This window comes from Artibeus jamaicensis, unplaced genomic scaffold (genome assembly GCF_021234435.1).
Source record: "Artibeus jamaicensis isolate MK-2021 breed Jamaican fruit bat unplaced genomic scaffold, CSHL_Jam_final scaffold_3151, whole genome shotgun sequence".
Taxonomy (NCBI): domain Eukaryota; kingdom Metazoa; phylum Chordata; class Mammalia; order Chiroptera; family Phyllostomidae; genus Artibeus; species Artibeus jamaicensis.
This window is the reverse complement of record NW_026522037.1, coordinates 1,157,309-1,163,646: the sequence shown is the minus strand read 5'-3', so window position 1 is coordinate 1,163,646 and position 6,338 is coordinate 1,157,309.

Genomic DNA, 6,338 nt, shown 5'->3' with positions numbered 1-6,338 from the left:
ACTGGAAGCATTCTCAGAGGTGTGCCAGAGGAAGCCCAGGTTGCCTGGAATAGCTTGTTCCTGGACACGTGGATGCTAACCGCCCACCGGTGAGGTCATCTTAGTGGACACACCTGCTGTCAGCATGCCGCAAGGGACTGTGGGTAGATCCACAGGCCGTAAAGGCGCCGCCTCCAGTGGGGCTGCGGAGGAAACGAGGAGCAAGGCTGGAGCCTGGAGAGACGGTGGAAAGGAGCCCAGCACAGTGGAGTCCGCCAGTCACCCAGAAAAGAACCTGTGCCGCCAGCAGGAGGCAATAAAATCAGAAGACTTGCATCGATCAGCACGGAGCTACCAGGAGAAAGCCTGGGGCAGCTGGGCAGCCATTTCCCGGTGCCTGGAAGGAAACAAAGGTCCCAGTGTCCAGTCCCAGGAAGGGCACAGGTGTGCGCCAGGTCAGCAGAAGCAAAAACAGAGAGGGAACAAACAACTCAGCGCGGCCTTGCGGACGGACCGGGGAGGCTCTGCTACGATGTCAGCAGAGTCCCTGCCAGCTGGGACACAGAAGGAGGAAACAAGAGGCCTCCTCGGGCCTCAGCATCTGCAGGCAGGGACCAGGCTCACAGGAGCCACCACACAGGAGCCACTGCTGGGGACAGGGAAGGAGGTCAGTGTGGAACCACAGCCCCTGGGGCGTTGGGGGGCAGGGAGCAGAACCTTGAGCCTCAGAGGATAATCCCGAGGCCTCCATCCCTAACTGCCCCTGCTCCCTGGATCCCAAAGTTGCTTGGACTGAGGACTCGATCTCTTTTCCTTCCCTGCTCTCCCTTTGGAAGGGGATTGTCCACACCAGTCACACACACCGTTGTGTCTGGGGATTAGGGCACCTGTTTTCTAAGTGCCGGAGGGAAAGGCACCTCCCTCGTACAAGGGGTTCTACCCAACCCTGGCTGACGTTACTCGATGGCCGGGTTTGGGACTTTGGCTCCTCTGAGATTTAGATGAGATTTCGTACTCTCAAATGCTGCCGTAACTTGAGACTTTGGGGATGCAGGGATAGGAGGGTGAATGTGTTTTGCTTATTGGATGGGTGGGGATCTTTGCGGGCCTGAGGGTGGCCTGTGGGAGAAGAGGTCCGAATCCCCAGAGCCTGTGAGCGTGTGACACGGGAAAGGACTTTGCAGATGTGAAAAGTGAAGGATCGTGAGACGGGAAGAGAATCTGGAACCGTCTGGGCAGGCGGATGCCGTGGCAAGAGTGCGAGTCGGAGAGGGGCAGGGAGCAGGCCAGGGGACCACCCTGGAGGCAGAGGCTGGAGCCCTGAGCCCCTGGAAGCCAGAGGAGGTGGGACTGGATTCCCTGCGGAGCCTCCAAGGAACTGGCCAACGCCTACAGTTCAACCCCGAGAGACTGACCCATTTCTGACCCGCGCCCACCCTCCGGAAGCCTGAGGCCATCACTCCTGCGGTACCGAGCTGCTCCCTGTTGGGACTGACTTGGTGCCACTGAACTGCACCCTTATGAATCAGCTACGGTGGCTCGTTTGTGTTATGTGGCCTTTATCACACCATAAAACACAAACAAGAACCTCCCGCACGAAGCAGACCCCTGGCCCGGGTGGCTTCCCTAGGAAGGAGCGTGCAGGGCGGCCTCACGGAGGCAGAGCTGCTTCCAGGGTGTCGTGCGGGTGTGATCACTTGGAAAATCAGTGTAACTCACTGTCTGAGCAGAAGAGCCACAGGACCACCTCATGGGCAGAAAATGTAAAATTCAGGGGAAAATAATGCAAAAAAAAAAAGCCAAAAATTTCAACAAAATTCAACATCCATTCACGATTGTAACTGTCGGTGAACTGGGACTTGTGAGGACATTTCTTCACCCTGATAAAGAGCAGCTGTTACACTCGGAAGCTGATTTCATACATCATAGTGAAAAACTAAATATTTTTCCCCAAGACTAGCAACAAAGCAAGATGTTCACGCCCACCCCTACTCAACACTGACTGGAGGTACTAGCCTGTGAAATAGGCCAAAAAAAAAAGTGTATACATTGGAAAGGAAGGTGTATATGGAAGTATGGAAGTATGTGTGTATATACGTATACATATACATACATACATACATATATACATATATATGTGTATATATATATATATATATATGTGTGTGTGTGTGTGTGTGTGTGTATATATATATATATATATATCCTAACCAGAATTAGAATGAGCGAATTTCCCGAGCTGGTGGGGTGCAAGACTGATACACAAGAATCAACTGTATTTCCACGTAGTAGCAACAAACAAATGTTAAATAAAAGGAAGACCAAAGCCCTTTGCGCAGTCTGTCCAAGCCTACACAGTAAGTACTGCGTGAAGCGGGAGCCCGGAAGCCAGCTGAGGACTTGAAGGGGGGGCACCAGCGCCGGTCCCTCCCTGCCAGCCCGGCCCACTCCGACTCCGGCGGGAGGTGCTGGTAAACGGAAGGGGCGGGCACAGGGGAGGTGTGGGCTCCTCCCTCCCAATCGTGATGGGGACCTTAAACTGCTCTGTAAGAAAGTATTTTTTTAAAGATTTATTTATTTATTTATTTATTTTTAAATTTTATTTAGTTATTTTTCAAGCACAGTTTTTTGTCTATTTCTCCCATCCCAGCCCCCCCCCCCCCGTTAAGATTTTATTTATTTATCTTTAGAGGAGAAGGGAAGGAGAGAGGGAGAGAAACATCAATGTATCGTTGCCTTTCGTGCGTCCCCTGCTGGGAAATGGCCTGCAGGGAACCAGCCTGCAACCCAGGCATGTGTCCTGAATGGGAATCGAACCGCAATTGTCTGGTTCTCAGGCCCAGGCTCAATGAGGGATGGGATATATATATATATATATATATATATATATATATATATATATATATATATATATATATATATATATATATATACATTTTATGGGGGCTGGGGGAGGAGACACACAGCCCCACCCCGAACACCGCATCGATAGAACAAAGGAGGAAATCTGGGCGATCATTTCAGTAGATGCACAGGAAGCATTTGAATTGCTTAGCCTTTTGGCTGAGATGAAGGGTGAAAGCATTTGGAGACGCCAGCCCTCCGAGCGGGGATGAGGCGATGCTGAACACCTGGGGGCAAGGCCCACGGCACACTCGTGCTCCCCCCTGCTGGGAGCCGATGGGGGCTGTCTGAGCCGTGAGTTAGAAGGCCATCTCGGCAGGGAATCCAAGCAGCCTTCGCCAAGGGCAGAAGTGTCCTTGGTCAGGTGTGAAGCGGGGGTTCGGAGGCTTAGGGACCACCGTGGACCCTTTGGGTCCATCTGTCCCTGTTCTCTCCCTGCTCTGTGACCCTAGCAACAGCCCTGTCCAGGCAAAACATCCAGGAGAAATAATCGAGAAGCTCCTCTGAGAGCTTCCTACTCCTGAGGTTAGGAGGGAGGAGAAACCTGCTCAGCTCTGTATCTGCTGTGGCTGGACCGGGAGCGCCGCCTGCAGGCAGGTCCTTTCTTCTCGTTCATTCATTCCCGATCTCATACTCCAAGGGGACCGCTGGCCCGGGGAAAGACTAAGGCCCCATCAATTCAGCATCCTTCTGGAGGTTACCAGCCAGCCAGCAGGACAACCACCACCAGAAAGGCAATGTTTGCAACATTGTTTTTTCTTTTAAAAACATTGTGGCAAAATGTGCACAAGATAAACAACATCTACTGTTTAAACCACTGGTTAAGTGTGGGTTCAGTGACAGGAAGCAAGTTCACCCTGTGGTGCAGCGGCCGCCACCTCCAGAAATTTCTCACCTTCCCAAGGTAGACTCTGTCTGCATGCAACACTCAGCCTGTCCCCCAGCCCCTGGAACCTACCATCTACTTGCCGTCTCTGTGGACTTGACTATGCCGGTAGTCACTACTTTGTATGACTCATATACTACCTTGTATGAGTGGGGTCGCACACCATCTGTCCTTTCTACACAAAATTTCATTTGAAACAATTTTGTTAGATTGTATCGCAACACACAATGTCCTCAGGGGGGTAGCAGGGGCCAGAGTCTCCTTTCTGTCCAGGCCCAGTGGTGTCTCTGGTCTAGAGGCCCCCAGTCTCAAGGCCCCATGTTGTTCAGCCATTCTCCCGCTGACTGGCACAGGTTTGCACCCCCACCCCCACCCCGTTGCTTATCTTGAAAAACACTGCCGTAGACCTGAGGTGCACAAGCATACTTGAGTCTCAGGAGTTTTTAACAAACTTTAAGATTTTATTTATTTTATTTTTTAGAGAGGGGAAGGGAGAAATACAGGGAGGGAAATCAATGTGTGGTTGCCTCTCCCACACCCCCTACTGGGGACCTGGCCTGCAATGCTGGCCTGAACCCTGACTGGGAATTGAACCGGCAATTCACAGGCCGCACTCAACCACTGAGCCACACCAGCCAGGGCTTACCAAACTTTTTATTTGGAATAAATTAAAACCTGAAAAAATGTTGTGAAGGGAGTTCAGAAAGCTCTCGGGGCCCCTCGTGTTAACATCTCACAGGTCACAGCCAAGAAAAGAAAGTCGGCCCTGGACGGGGAGGTTCACCTGTCTGTCCTGTTTCTGTCTCAGGACCCAGCCCCCATGGGCACTTCTTCAGTTGTTTTCAAAGGGTCATTACAAACACATAATAATGTTACAAACATGACATCACAGTGCTGAAAAACACTGACGACACTGTTGAGTGAGAAACAGTAAATGAGATCGTATATGAGCAGACATTATTGAAACTTTTTTTCATCTTCACCCAAGGACAGTTTTAGATTGCCTTTTTTTTTTTTTTTTTTAGACAGAGGTCAGTGTGTGAGAAACATCGATTGCCCCCCCCCATATGCATCCAGCCTGGAGATCAAACCTGCAACCCAGGCCTGTGCCCTGACTGGGGATGGAGCCCCACAGCCTTTTGCTTTATGGAATGATACTCTACCCAGCTGCGCCAGCCGGCTGGGCCGAAACGTTTTCTATGCAGTGTGTGGTAACAATGTTGGGAGGCAGGGAGCACAATTACCTTTACCTCCCTTTTGCCGATGGAGAGGGCGAACCCTGGAAATTCATGGAGGAAAGAAGAGCACCAGAAATGGTAAATCCATGAGGATGCTATTTTCTCCTATTAAGTTCTCCCAAATAAATGTGACTATTAGAAGCAAAAATGATCACATTGTCATGTCGGGTTTTCAGTGTATATTTTTCATTCTTTTTTTCCCATGTATGATGGTGGTAGGAATTAGTAGTTATCTTCAATTTCATTTGAAACAATTTTGTTAGATTGTATTTCGACAGCTGTCCTATCAGTGTGCATTTAAAAAAACAAAAACTGGTGAATTTTTAGGTCACCACTTTAACATTAAAGATGGAAGAAAATACACAACATTTTCAGCATACTACGCTTTATTATTTCAAGAGAAGTAAAAACACAACTGAAATGCATAAAGAAATTTGTGCAGTTTATGGAGAAGGAGCTGTGAGTGGTCTGACAAATTTCGTGTTGGGGATTCCTGTTGGTTGAAGTTGATAGCGATCAAATGGACGCAGATAGCCGACATACTCTAAATATCCAAATCGATCAAGTTATTAGCAAAAATGAAAAATGTGTCTTTTATGGAAAAAACCACATGGACTTTCTGGCCAACCCAATATATATTTTTTGCATCACGAGCGCATCCATCATTCCCCTGCACTAAAGAACGTGACACTAAACCGGGTTTATCTTCACCGGGGAACAGCAATGCCTTGGAGGGTCTCCCGGGCAAGGCCAAACCAACCTCCGCTGTTCCCAAGCTTCCATCATTGATTTGTCACTCTTAGCACGTTGTAGAAGAAAAGGGCTGGCGGAGCCCAGTTACCTACAAAAAGTGCAGCTGGAACTAAAAGTGAAACCTTTGATCTCCAGAAGAGGTTAATTTGCCTTTAGGAAACCGGTCCAACATCGACTCAAGAACTTGCTCCTTTTCCCCAACCAGGCTCTTTCTCCATTAAACTCTAACTTCCTGTTTCACGCCCCCACCCCCGCACCGAGTTCCGTTTTTAGGATGATTCAAACACCCCCAATCAGCACTTGTCTTCACGCCTAGCATTAAGCGAAGCACGACACAAATACGCGACGCCCTTCCAGAGAGTGCAAACAGAAGCCAAAGAGCGCCGCTTTCCAGTTTTAGCTGCACCTTGCAGCGCGGCCCCACCCCTGCGCTGGGCCCGCCCGCTACGCTGGGCCCGCCCTCCCACGTGACCCGCGCTGGCCCTCTCCCCGGGCGGACGCTCCGGCAGGTCGAACCACCGGGAACTGAGGACACGGGAACTGAGGAAGGCGGGATTAGCTACCACGCGGTGCGCTGG